The sequence below is a fragment of the Malaya genurostris genome, chromosome 2 (assembly GCF_030247185.1).
Source record: "Malaya genurostris strain Urasoe2022 chromosome 2, Malgen_1.1, whole genome shotgun sequence".
NCBI classification, from domain to species: Eukaryota; Metazoa; Arthropoda; class Insecta; order Diptera; family Culicidae; genus Malaya; species Malaya genurostris.
In genome coordinates, this window is record NC_080571.1 from 213,588,390 (window position 1) to 213,603,475 (window position 15,086).

The window sequence follows — 15,086 nt, forward strand, 5'->3', positions numbered from 1 at the left end:
GGGAAGCTCGTCCTGTAAACGGGATTTTTCTTTCCTATATTCCGAGCATGGAAAAACTATGGATTACCTAATCTTCAAGTTTTAAGTAGTTATTTGTCTTTATTAGAGACTGTTAAAGCCATCAATTTGAAGTGTAAAAATTATCTTAAAACTATTTAGTAAACTCTTCCAATTTTCTTACGGGCGAGCATATTTTTCAGAGGATAATTTTTTTAATATTACCATTTAATTCTGTTATAAGTATATCACGTCACTATACAAATTCACTATGTATCTCACAACACTATAAATTATGTATAATAAACGTCACATCACATATACGCATTTCGAATACAATTTATATTCTTCTTCAGCGTGTTAGGTTTGAAGAAGAATATAAATTGTATTCGAAATGCGTATATGTGATGTGACGTTTATTATACATAATTTATAGTGTTGTGAGATACATAGTGAATTTGTATAGTGACGTGATATACTTATAACAGAATTAAATGGTAATATTAAAAAATATATCCTTGTAAAATCATTCTGTTCAAACACTCAAACGAAAAGCTAATGATATTTTCAGATCTGCTAACAGCCAGTAGTCCCTGGGAGCCAAATCTAGCGAAAACGGTGGATGGGGGAGCAATTCTAAGTTTAATTTATGTAGTTTTGCCATTGTTTGGATTGACTTGTGACACGGTGCGTTGTCTTGATGAAACAAAATTGTTTTCTCTGCCATATGCGGTCGTTTCCTTGCCATTTCAGCCTTCAAACGCTCCAATAACGCTATATAATGTTCACTGTTAACGGTATTTCCTTTCTCAAGATAGTCGATCAGTATTACACCACGCACATCCCAAATCACCGAGGCTATAACCCTTCCGGCTGATTGTTGTGCTTTCGAGCGCTTTGGACGTGTTGCTGTTCACTCAGATGACGATCGTTTTGGTTCCGGAGTGAAGTGATGAGTCCATGTTTCATCCATTTTCACATATCGAAGCAAAAATTTCGGTTTGTTACTTTTAAACATGGTCAAACACTGCTCAGAATCATCATCACGTTCTCGTTTTTGTTCAACAGTGAGCAAACGCGGCACCCACTTTGAACAGAGCTTTCACATAGTCAAATGCTCATGCAATATTGAGGAGCAAGACTCTTTGCAAACGTATGAGTAATGTCAACAATGCGTGCGTAAAAAAAATTTCGGCGCTTCTTTTCCTGATTTTAATTTATAAATCTTCCAGCTGGTTGAAAAATAAACCAATCAGTTCATTCTGCTTAAAATTGCAATTCAAGCAAAGCGAAAATCTTAGTCTAAAACTCTTCCGTTTTCCTTAAAACTGCTCAAGAAAAATTATTTCTGTTTCAACTCACTTCCTCTAACACATTTGATTAGCAACACACACATTCCTATAATAATTTTCTCTTGCAGAAATTATTGCAATATAAAGATTTACGTACCTTCTATAAGTAAACCCGCAAAATAGAATCCTTTAATTTAACACGCGAAAGGCAATGGATGTGGAATGTTGTCGTAAAACTACTTTTTTTTCCAGAAAACTGCTTTTGAACAGAAAATATTTAGTTTTGTTTATTTTGTGTAGCGCAATTAAATACAAATGCATTGATGCAGTGTTGCTAACTTTTTTATTAGAGAATTGACGGTTACATTCATAAAATGTAAGCAATTTTTCATCAAACGTTGGTGAAAAATTGATCAAAACTGATAGTTCATCCAAAAAGTCAGGCTTAACATTCATTTGAGAATAAATTATTGTTAAAAAAGATTGTTTAAAACTCAATCGTGGCACTTTGATAAACTGGTAGAACTGCATATATGAATACATAGATCTATGACATATGTACCAAATAAAATGTACATAATACTCAAATTACCAACACAAGTTAACTTGGTTTACTCTTGATCCTTAAGCCAACACGTTCTTTTGATATCTTCACGATACCGCTTCATTTGGACGTCCACTGCTTTCTGAAGTTAGCAAACCAACGTTTTATTGTTGTTTCTGATGGAGTGGAGTCTCCATAATACTTTTCAAGCCATTGCTTCGCTTGAACGGTATTTTTTCCCACCAAGAAGCACTATAAAATTAAAACACGAAATTGTTATTGATCCATTGTCCTGAAAGTAACAAAAGTAGCGTCACTCTTAGGACATTAACTCACAAATTAATCAATAGAAGTCATCAAATTTTAACAGCTGTCTTTTAAAGGTTAGTATTAAATGAAAACAAGGTGATTGCAATAAAACTAGCGCCATCTATGTGCTAGGCCCGGAACTTTTCAGCCCATGTAATACCAAAAGTACACCATGATAATGCCAGAAAATCATGATGTTTCCGACCCATGAAGCCTTCCTAGGCCATTACATGTAGCAATAAAGATTACCGTAGATTGTCTGGTAACCATTTTGTTCTTGTGCGTATTAAAATGAATCTAAATCTCAGCATAGCCAAACATGCTTCCGAAATGCGCTCGCCTTCGCCCGAATAATCATGTTTCGGCACCTAGCTGCAGAATATTTTCAAAACCTGCACAATCTTTCTTAAACTATGACGTTTGCGCTTAGTTCTAATCCTTGTAGCATTTAATAGTTCGGACACCTTCACTTTCATATCATCTAGCTTCATTTAAAGTAATTTTGATACTATTAAATGAAACCGTATCGCAGAGTCTTTCACGCTGCGAGCTTGATTGGCAGTGGAGTTTCTCGAAACCACCAAGCTTCATGAAGCCACTATTCCACGGTGTAATCTTATCGATTTGATAATTTTAGTTGGTTTGACATAAAGTCGCCATAACTAAGTTCAGTTTTTGCAATGACTGAGTGGAAACATATGTTGGAGAAACCAAATGAATGAGAAACTCGCAGAAAAGATGATTTTTTTGGAAAAAGATTCGCCCAGAAACATGACTCGAACCTTCGGTCTTATGCATTCCGTGAATACGCGCTACCGTTACCGGCACCTTAAGCAGTGTGATAGACACGGCTCTACCACACGACTGGGTTTTGGTTAGCGTATATCGAACATGGTCTAAATCCTTGGCCGCCTCACGACCGGTATCATATATTCAAACATCTTCTCTATTCATCATACAACAAACAATAGTCTTTTCTCTCTATACCTATTCCCCAATATATGTTTCTACTCAGTCATTGGAAAAACTGCATTTTTTTTTGTTTTTTAGCCATTTTGCTTCCCAAGAAAATGTGTTTTAAGAAAATTAAAATCATGTTCTTATTTAAGTAAAATTTGTACGTATAAAATATGTATGAGTAAATAGTATGTGAAAGAACAATTATTTAAGTTGCCCTCGGCCTCTTAGAGCCTAAGAAATGTGCCTTCAAACTGCCGGGCCTCCCCTCTGGATACGTGCCAGAAACAAAAGGCTTGCTTTACTTTTACTGTTTGTATTTATTCCAAAAGCAATAAAATAGGCAGTTTATACACGCTATTTATTCCATCCATTAAAGCTTACCTTAAAATATGGAAAAGTCTCTATCGAATCCGTCTTAAAGTCTCACCAATGGTTTTAAAACTCATTCAGTCGCTCATGTTTCAAGCTTAGAGTTACACATCCTACTTAAAGCCAATTATTTAGAGTGTCCGTCATAATTCATCATTTGCCAGCACCATACCAAACAAAGCACCAAAGCATCAATTGGTGAGGGCTCATATTAGCGGAATGCGCGCGTAGCGTTTTTGATCAATTACTCAAAAGCTAGACCGATTTTCGAAACACCAAAATCACTCAAGTCTTCACAACTAAATTTATCCCAACTAAGTATTCTTAGAATTTTGAAATTTTGCTTTGCCGAGTTGTAATTGGTTTTTGAAATATATAAACGGTTACTGTTCCGTTCCACGGGGTTGATTTTTGAAATAAAAAATGATTCGCATAAGCTATGAAAATTTTTATCCCCATATTTCGAACTCATAGGTAAATAACTTATGACGCAAAACGTCACTCAACTATAACAAAGCTCAATTGGAATGGAATATATTAACACAGAATGTACAATTATTTATTATTCCAACAGTGTTTCGATAATGAAATTCGGCTGCGCTCTATCATGCTTATCAAGTAAATACTTTTACATAAATTTCATTGGCGGGAGGGGCCTGGTGAACTACCGGCAAAAGTACCGAAAATACTTGAAAGTTTTCTTGTTCTCAATCATTCTATATGAGGAGAATCTATGCTTGCTACTAAACTCAAGTATGTATATTATTAACATGTTAGTCAATACATTGTATAAAAATAACCTCATGTTGGTCAATAATAAATACTCATGGTTCTAACATAATGGTAATTAATAACAATAAAGATTGAATTTGGATATTCAAAGTGTGAAATATTAAAAAATCCTCTACGAATCAACAGAGTCTGTTTTCCAAGCCAACAAAACTTGTGGTAAGCCCACTGCGCCAATCGCTGAAAATATGTGTCGGTTCTGCTTGTTATGCTTTGTGCGACGATTCGTTCAACTCCAGCAGGTGAAATTCTGCATTTTTGGAACTACATTTCACCTTAACAGACGGGTAGAGTCTAACACATTTGAAAAATCATTGTTTGTTTGCCTTTCTCATATAGAAAGGTGTGTGTGTGTGTGTGAGTGTGTGTATGTGTCAAATAATCTCACGAGGTTTTCTCGGAGATGGCTGAACCGGTTTTGACAAACTTAGATTCAAATGAAAGGTCTCGTGGTCCCATACGGAATTTCTGAATTTCATCCGGATCCGACTTCCGGTTCCGGAATTATAGGGTAAAGTGTGTTCAATATTGTACACCGTCACTTAAACCGGCGAAACAAAAAACGTAAAAAAATTTCTAAACTGGTCTCAAAACTACACAAATCGATAGTCATTATCAGTAGGCAACTAATCAAACCGATTCCGGCTATCCTGGTTCCCGATATCCGGTTCCGGAAGTACCGGAAATAGTGGTCATATATACCAAAATAGATCTCACACACTTTTCTCAGCGATGGTTTGACCGATTTCCACAAACTTAGATTCAAATGAAAGGTCTTCCGGTCCCGTACGGATTTCCTGAATATCATCCGGATCCGACTTCCGGTTCCGGAATTATAGAGTAAAGTGTGTTCAATATTGTACACCGTCACTTAAACCGGCGAAACAAAAAACGTGACAAAAATTCTAAACTGGTCTCAAAACTACACAAATCGATAGTCATTATCAGTAGGCAACTTAACAAACCGATTCCAGCTATCCTGGTTCCCGATAACCGGTTCCGGAAGTACCGGAAATAGTGGTCATGTATTCCAAAATAGATCTCACTCACTTTTCTCAGCGATGGTTTGACCGATTTCCACAAACTTAGATTCAAATGAAAGGTGAACCCATTTCGTTTTCTTAAGGATGACTTACGCAATCAAAGCTATGTTTTATTCTGTATGTTATGCTTAAACAATCTCTTGGTTTCTTTCAAAAATCGAAGAGAAAAATTTGAATAGAATACCACAATATTGTGTGTACATGAGAAAGGCATCATTACACCACTAGGTGGATCAAAACAGGTTTTTTGCCTTACTCTCCACTATACGGGGTCGGGGGTCAATTGAAAAATTTAAAAATAGCCGCGTAACCTTTTTTCGTCATAATTTTGAAAGTTAATAACTCAGTCATTTGTTGATGGATTGATATAATTTAACAATTAATCGATTCGGAAACTTTTAACTTAAACATGTAGTGCAACGTCGTTTCAGTATTAGCATACTATTGAAAAAATGGTTAGAATTGACCTGTGTTTTCATCCACCAATCCCAGCTGACCAAATTGACGTCATTTTCTTGTTCGGCATAGGAGACTTTGCGTCATGCATAAAAACACCGCATCATTCTGCGTAGTTCGACGAGGAGCCTATGAATATATGCTGCAAATCATTTCTTGATTTCAGTTGACTGCTTGACTGCGAATAAAACAAGTAGCTCGTCCAGTGAGGTGATGACTAGATTGTATATGCGTTCGCTCGTTGGGTTGTCGCTTTTGCTAACTCTTCACTGTACGAGGCTGGGTGTCAGTTTAAAAAAATGCAAAAACAACCGCGTAACCTTTTTCTATCATAATTTTGAACGCTTAGAACTCAGTCATTTGTTGATGAATTTATATAATTAAACTACCAATTGAGTCGGAAACATTCAACTTAAACTTATGAGGTAACGTAATTGAAAAATTGGTTTGAATTGACCTTTCCACGAGCCAATGTCAGTTGCGGTGAATGAGGTCATAATCTCGTCCGATTTGCGCAGTATGAACTATAGCACAAAAGGGAATCTATAAATATAGTTTACCCGTGGCTTATCTTGATTCTCCGGTATCTAGCAGGCCAACTTAGAATGATCGACGATAGATTTTTCGAACCTAATTTGAAGCGCTTGTATCTCTGTGATTTATTGATGAATTTTCCTCAGTTTGCATACTGAAATCTCCATAGGAACATACAAACAACACGGTGGCGCGCAAATAAATTCAGTATAAAGTTGTGTTATGATGATAATCATAGATAATTATTGCTCATTAAATGTGGCTAAATACAAAGAACCATCTCTCAGCATAATCCCTCAGACCCTATTATTAAACCAAACAATAATCGTGTAACCTAATTGAATAGTTAGAAATTGATTTAGTCGTATAAAGCATTATATTTTGGTCTAATCTTGATTCCAAGAATCTTATAGCAGGGATCCAGACTGAGTGTAGCAAAAATAATGCAATGCGAATCGTTATGCAGTATCGATTTGAACAAGCTGTTGTTCCACCAGGAATAAAACGCTTCAAAAGATTCGGAATTTAGTACAAATAAGTTGCACCGACTCACATATATAGAATTATCAGATGCAATAAAAAACAGTATTAGTGATAAACTCAAGACAAGCTGATCTGTGATTTTACATGTATCATTTGAATCCTTACTAAACTCGGGTTACCGCCAGTGTCAGTTAATTTATCATTCACATCAAAACAACAAGTGTCTTATCACTACAAGCGTTGTAACTATGACAATGTTCGTTCATGTATTAACAAAATCAGGTTACAATATGAACAAAATTAAGGAATTTGGTTGCGTATGCATTGGTTCCTTAATATGCAAAAGTGAAAATCAATTGAAGTTACAACAGTCGGTGTTGAACAGTCGTTCGCACCGCACGCGTATAGCTCTTGGCTCCTGGAATTTTTTTTTTCTGGCTACCTAGAGTTTGATTGATTCAAGGCTTCAGTCTTTTTCAAGGCTACCTGAATCACTAACTAAGTGACTAAGTGATACAAAGAGTGATATTAGAGTGACTAAGTGATACAAAGAGTGATATTAGAGTGACTAAGAAATTAATCAGCCTTTTTTTAAGGCTAGCTAGGAGTCTAATCGAAGACTAATTTAGCCTAGTTAATTTAATTTAAAATTTTATTAATTTCAAAAATGCCTGCGTCCAACCGGAAAGGCAACAAGCCTAAGGCTAAAAATAATTCAATACGGAATAAATCACAATCCGTTATTACAAATGGCGAAAAAGCTCAAAAACTTGCTCAACAGTTCGAGAGTGTACACAATTTTAATTTGAACGTTGAAAATGAAGTCTCACTGAAATATGAGCATATTTCAACCCAAGTGTTATCACACGATGACATTATTGAGACGAATTTTGACGAAATTAAATCAATTATTAGGAAACTCAAAAACATGAAGGTTCCTGGTAATGATGGAATTTTTAATATTCTTATTAAAAATCTTCCAGATGTTGCCTTGAGACTCCTGTTATCGCCCAATTAGCTTACTTTCTTCTATCAGTAAACTTTTTGAAAATATTATTTTGTTGAGAATGATGACTCATATAAATGAGAATTCAATTTTTTCATCAGAGCAGTTTGGATTTCGTCATGAACATTCAACTACTCATCAACTTGTCAGAGTAACGAACATGATAAAATCAAATAAATCTTCTGGGTTATCTACTGGAGTTGCTCTTCTAGACATAGAAAAAGCATTCGACAGTGTTTGGCACAAAGGTTTAATAGCAAAAATGACTGATTTCCAGTTTCCTATTTATTTGATCAAAATGATTCAAAATTATTTAACTGATCGTACGCTTCAGGTTAGCTATCAGAATTGTAAATCTGAATTGCTACCCGTACGAGCCGGTGTTCCGCAGGGTTCGAGCGTAGCTCCAATCTTGTATAATATTTTCACTTCTGATTTCCAAATCTACCCGTTGGTTGTCACAAATCGTTATTCTGTGACGACACAAGTCTGTTAGCCACAGGTAGAAATCTAAGAGTGATCTGCAGTCGCCTACAAAGAAGTTTAAATATTTTCAGTGTTTATCTGTCAAAATGGAAAATTAAACCAAATGCAGCAAAAACGCAATTAATTATCTTTCCTCACAAGCCAAGAGCTTCTTTTCTTAAACCAAACAATAATCACATTCTCAAATTGAATGGCTTGGAATTGACATGGTCTGATCAAGCTAAATACTTAGGTTTAACGTATGACAAAAAACTCACTTTCAAGGATCACATTGAAGGAATCCAGGCAAAGTGTAATAAATAATTAAATGTTTATATCCTCTTATAAACAGAAATTCTAAGCTCTGTCTAAAAACATATTGTTAATTTATAAACAAATTTTCAGACCAGCCATGCTTTATGCGGTACCAATTTGGTAAAGCTGTTGTTCCACCAGGAAGAAAACGCTTCAAAGGATTCAGAATAAAATTCTGAAAATGATTCTGAAGCGTCCTACCTGGTTTAGTACAAATGAGTTACACAGACTCACAAGTATAGAACCATTAGATGTAATGTCACATAATATTATAAGCAAATTCCGACAAAAATCGATGCAATCTTCAATGGAATCGATTCGCTCTCTGTATTAGTTAGTAAGTTAGTATATAAGTTCCTTTTCCCCATTACACAATACAAGTAGTTCCCTACACAAAAATCTCAGAATTGCAGAAGCAAATGATGTCTTCATGGTAATAACCAATTCATATATATAACAGGGCTGAAAAGTCACCACTTGTGGCTGAACACCCAATTTATATCTTAATAATTTAATTTTAACTCATATTCCAATAAATAGTTATTTATAAAAAAAATTGAAGTTACAAAATATGTTCTGCGGACTGTGTCTCATATTTTCATCCTTGTATTGCTGCCATTCTATTTTCAGACACTTTCCAAAGGTTATCAACGCTTTTTAACGAAGGATAATTGAAATTACACTATTACTGAGTTTATTGATTGACGGTTATTGAAATTTTTCACATTCACAAAATATTTAAAATCTTCTCTAATCGCTGTTTATAAAATGATTAAGTTTGTACGTTCTCTGTCTTGAAAATTATTGTGATATAAAATCGTTTCATTTGTCCAGATTTATATCTTGAGGTTGTTCGTATCCAAAATTGATCTTTTAAGTGACTTTGAAATCATCATAATTGACTTTCATTTAAAGGATATTTTCCAAAAATTTTCAAATGTAAAAATTTGTTGAAGGCATCAAAATAGAGTAGAATCAATTGTTTTGAAAGAATCTAATTGTCATTTTGATCATTCGCCAAAAATGTAAACACTAAAAGTAGAGCTAGTTTGTAATTTGTGATTTTTAGTGCATATATCATCATCTTTATGTATTTATTATGGGTACCTAAGAATTATTTCATTTTTAATGTAATCGTGATCGGTCGCGTGATGCATACAACCCTCTAATTTTTTTTTCAAAAATTCAAATCGTCATAGAGAATCGTAAAAAAAATTGTAAGTCATATTAGTGTATGGTTGAATGAACCGAGTATCACTATGCCGAAATCCAGCTTTCGGTTCCGGAAGTACCGACAACTGTAATAAAATGTGATAAAATGGAGCTCACTTCACTTTCTCACATATAATTGAATAGATTTTCACTAACTTAAATTCAAATGTAGTAGTTTTATGCAATGGAATTCTTCAAAACTCTTATCTAAACTTTTTCGAATTGTTGTATTTCGGGGAATTTCTGCTGTAATATAAAAGAGGAAATGAATAATTGGAGAAAGGCAGCATTACACCACTAGGTGGATTAAAACAAGTTTTTTTTCATCATTCATTCAACAGTTTCAAAGAGATTTTACGTACTTCGCACCGCCATTTCATACAGTGGCTTGAACAATTTTACATCTTTCTGTAATAGTCGAAACCGAATGAAATTTGACAGTCACTTTCGCGACTATAAGATCTTTTAATCAAGAAATCAGAGTGAGCTCCATTTTAAAGTTGTTGTTCACTATTGCCTAAAACTGAGTTCATTTTGGTCATCTACTAACGAGTTCTTCAAACTAGAAAATTTATTAATCAATTTTGGTGGTCACTTATGGCAAACAACTCTTGAAAAAGAAATTTATTATTTATTTATTTAGCAATATATGTATATGTGCATTCTCACTGCCGAAAAACACATAGACTGAATTATAAACTGGATTGTGAGTTCTAATATTGCTAACATCTAAGTATGAATATATTTTAAACAGACTGTATTGGACATTGCTTCCGATGAAACACGTTTTAATTCAGGTGACAATGAGTTCCTGTAAACCACACTCCGCACAACGTTTCTCCGTAGCTTGATGTGTTATGTGTTTATACAATCAAGTGTCAAGTTCTGACACTATCAGAGAGCTATAGGGGAAAGTGTTATTAAGTGTTCCTACTGGCCAAAACCTCTTCTCCCCTTCCATTTTTAAGTATTCAAAACTTTTCTACACAAAAGTTTCATCACTAACAGTATCTTTTCCTAAGATCTTTCTGCTATGCAAGTTTGGCAGTTGTCTTTTGCAGGAAAATATGAAAAAAAAAACTGAAAATATCATTAGGCAGCTTTTCGATGTAAGGTTTTGTTTCGACTAAACAAGCATTTTAACCGTGAAAACGTCTAATGGTCGATTGCTACTTAGTAATTAACTTTCAACAGTGCTAATGACTCTACTTGCAGTTTACAGTTAAAATATTGTTTTAAAGATTTCTAACAGCTACTAACACAAAAAGTAGCGTTGGGAGGATCGAAAATGTTGGTTTCCAATTGTTATTAATTGATTATGCAATTGATTTCTGATGCAAATAATATCTTCTTTACCTGATTTTCTTCTATACCGACATTTCAAGGGGCATATTGCATCATTGTTGTGGGCAACATGTCTTTTGTAGTGGGGTATACCACTGATTTGTTGTGAGGCAATGCTGGGGCTTTATGCCAACGGCAAGCGATAAAACTGAGAATGTGGTCGTTTTGGAAAATGTGTATCAATCAATTTTCATCACTTCTACCGAAATCATTCAAAAATTATGTTCCTCAGACGTATTGCAAAGAAATACCAACATTTTCGAAGATAATATATCAGTACATTTAGAAATATCTGAATGTTTTCTTAAGTGGGCCATATTAACAGGGTAAAGTGTTATATATAATTTATGCAGCAATAAATACGATCTCATAGAGCTTTCTATACCCTTGTGGCAAATCGTCAATCTCAAAGCGTTTTGGGATGAAAACAAAAATATTATCTTGTCGGCTGAAGTACGATTCACACGTTATATCAGGTGACCGTTACTGGTGAGGAATGGCAATGGAAAGTAGCTGTTTGTAACACTTAATCAAACGGTATATCAACATCATGGAACGTTTTTACATCCGGAATATGTATTCGTGTCAATAACTAAAGCCTCAAACTAATCTAAACTACAGGCGAAGTCTCGTTAACGATGACGTGAGTTGCACTTCAAGTTTTTTCACTTATTAATCGGTTATTTCTTAAGTGGGATTTGTTTGAAATATGAAAATTTATTATTTAAAAAATAAGACCATTCAATTGAATCATAGTTTGTGAAACTCGGTCCAGCCCACTCCGATTGAAAATACAGGTCTCGGTTCAAAATTCGGTTTTCTCCCAATTAGCAGTGCGCTACTTATATCAGAAACAATGAAAATTTGTTTGTTTGTTTGTTATCGAAATCATAGTTCTAATTAAAGGCAGTGATTTTCGTACTTAAGCTTGAAACGTTGCATTGAATCGAGTTGTAGAATCGCAGCCTGTCAAAGGATTTCAAATCCTAAGATGAATGAGGCAGATATAAACACCTTGCACAAGTGAGATTAAACGTTCCCAATTGATTCGTTTCATTCACCACGCAAAGAGTCAACAAAGTTCGCAGTCGGACACTGGTTTTCCCTTCTCTTACCTGACCTTTATCACTAAGATATAACTTCAACGAGCATCGTCAAGGGAGATTCCAATTGATGCTTACAACAAGAAATAAGACCCTTCGCAACAGGATTGTAGACATCTGAGAATCTATTTATCTGGTCCCGAAAGGAGGCAAACACAGCTCGGGTGCTAGGGTTACCCATTATAATTCAAGGATAAACAAACAGAAATGAATCTCCCGTTGCTCTGGCTGCACTGAAAAATCCTTACCGACGTCCGTCTCCGGACCCTTTAGACCACATCCGTGGTTACCACTGCCATAAGGAAATCACAATGTTTTGTGTGAGCTTCCTTTCGCTGGTGGATGCTGAATGTCAGCTCTCTATTTGAGCTCTCACTCACCATCGTTTTCCATCACTGTCGGAACATTACCGCATTATTGCTGGGTGCGGGTGGATGCAGTCTGTTGGATACCTACCTTGAATCGGTTTGGCGGTTTCCTGCTAGCCACGACGCTGCCTGTTGAGAGTAGGTCCTACGGTCGATCCCGGAGGATGGTGCGGCACACCAGCACTATGAAAGTAGCAACGGCAGATGAATACTGCTTTGCGTTTGCATGGGCGATGACACATTTCCGTGTGGCGGAGATGAAACCACGGGGTGCGCCCAGAAAAAAATAACATTTCCATCAGATGGAAATTGTAAGACCGTGGAGGAAAGAAATGAAACTCGAAGAAGGATGACAGTATAACTTCGCACAATAGGTTTCCCACTAACAGCGGAAAGCGTTCAGAAGTGATTTTATTATTAGTATCATAATTTTTTAGTGTTGGTAGAAAAATTTAAAGTTTTTTGTGAGCATCAATTTCGTTGACATCCGAAATGTGAAAGTTAATTAATATTTTTACTATCATGTGAACTTCCTTCTGGGCTATATTTGACTATGAATTTAGGTGATAACTTTTTTTTAGTAATGTAATTGTCTCTATGGTCTATTCAAAGGGTGAAAGAGCCGTCGAAGAGTTATAGTTAAACTTGACCGATTTTCATTTTGGTTTTTCTACTAAATGTGAATAACGTGAACCTTTAGGGGTTTTGTTTGTTTGTGCAAAAAGCACATATCTTGTTTCTATTTCTTCGCGTTTCGCCTTCGGCTCATCAGTGCTTAAAGCAGTTCAAGTTGTAAATAACGTATTTAAAACCTTGCAACGCACAAACTCGGACATTTTTTATTTTGTATGCAGATTTTGTTACGATAATGGTTTTTTCGACTGGAGTAAACATAACTGATGACGATCGAAGTGTAATCCGTTGATAGTCGAAGGGGGAGCCCTAATGATTTAGTGTCATGCACCTTCATATAAAAGGTTTTTCGGAATAATTTATTTATTTATTTCGTGAAGTAAATGTATACAATATGTGCATAATCGATAGTGTTTTACTGTATTGATTATAATGGCGCATCATTAGGTTTACCGGACTATTTTTTTGTATAATCAGTTCTATTATATTATCACTAAACTAGTTTTTGGGTTCGTATTTGTTGGCCAGAAACATAAAAACTCGATTACAATAATAGTAACGAAGACTGAACATGTTGATAATTGATATCGTTGATAGAATAAAGCATTGCTAATCCGCGTCGTGTTTCATATGATGGAAGGGGAAATACGGTCCAGTTTAATTTGCGAAGTGTGGATACAAAATTAATTGTTTCTGGATCCATTCAATACGTTCTTCGTGAACAATAATATATGGATTCCATACTAGGCAACAATATTCCAAGATTTATTTGTATATGTGTCCTGCAAGTTAATACTGAAGCGTTTAATGAATCTCTGCATACTACTCGATTTATTGATTATGGTATTGTAGTGTTCCACAAATGTGAGCTTAGAGTCCTAGATTTCACATTGTCGTTTACCTGAAAAATTAAAAGAAGATGAGAGCCCTGTGGTACGACGGACGATTAATTGGTTCAGACTAGAGATGGGTAAAACAGCACACTTTAAAGAACCGTTCAGAACTTAATAGTTCTACCGAAATAACCAGTTCGCCTGAGCCGTCCATTTGATGTTAAGAAATTTTAAAAGTTTCTCCAAAAACGTGCCTAATCCACCTAGCAATGATATGATACCTTTTACTTTATCAATCCACAGGTGTTTTTTGCATGAATATTCTTCGGTGTTTTAGTTCTAATGACATTATTTTATTGGCTGTCGTTTTGAGCGGCAGTTTTTGTTTTTAATCACTTATTACCCTGTAATGAAAAAATCGAAAATCGGTGTAGCCGAAGTCAGTTAAATTCATCTGAGGAGCTGGTGATTCAAAATTTTTGAAAATCAGTGTATCTTTGAGAAATCGCAGTGTAAATAAAATTGTTGGATACCTTTCGGATCGAAAACTGAATACTGCTAAAACTGAAATGATTTTATTTTGTATTCGACTATCCAAATCTGCAAATCCGATAAACCTAATTAATTTATGTGGAATGGATATTGTTATACTAATTAAATTGTATCTCCTAAACTGGAAGTTCTTCAGATCAGGAATCAGAACTAATTAGTTCAAGTGGCACGTTCCCCTAGTTATTTGGAGATTTGTGCCTTGCCGTAGCTTTTCATCAACTTCCTGATGTGAAGGAAAGGATAAAAGGAGAATGGAAGGGAATCGGGAAGTGGGTGCGGTGGGAAAACAACACAAAACATAAAGAAATAGATCGTTCTGCATCCCCGAAAGGATGCTGAACGATCTGCAGGTGCCAAAATGCACGGGTAATAAAACCTCCAACTCCCGAGAGGATTTAGAGCTTTTACAAAAGCGACACCATTCTGCATTCCCGGAAGAGTGCAGAACGATTCGCAGTATGTATGAGAAGAAGTAAATT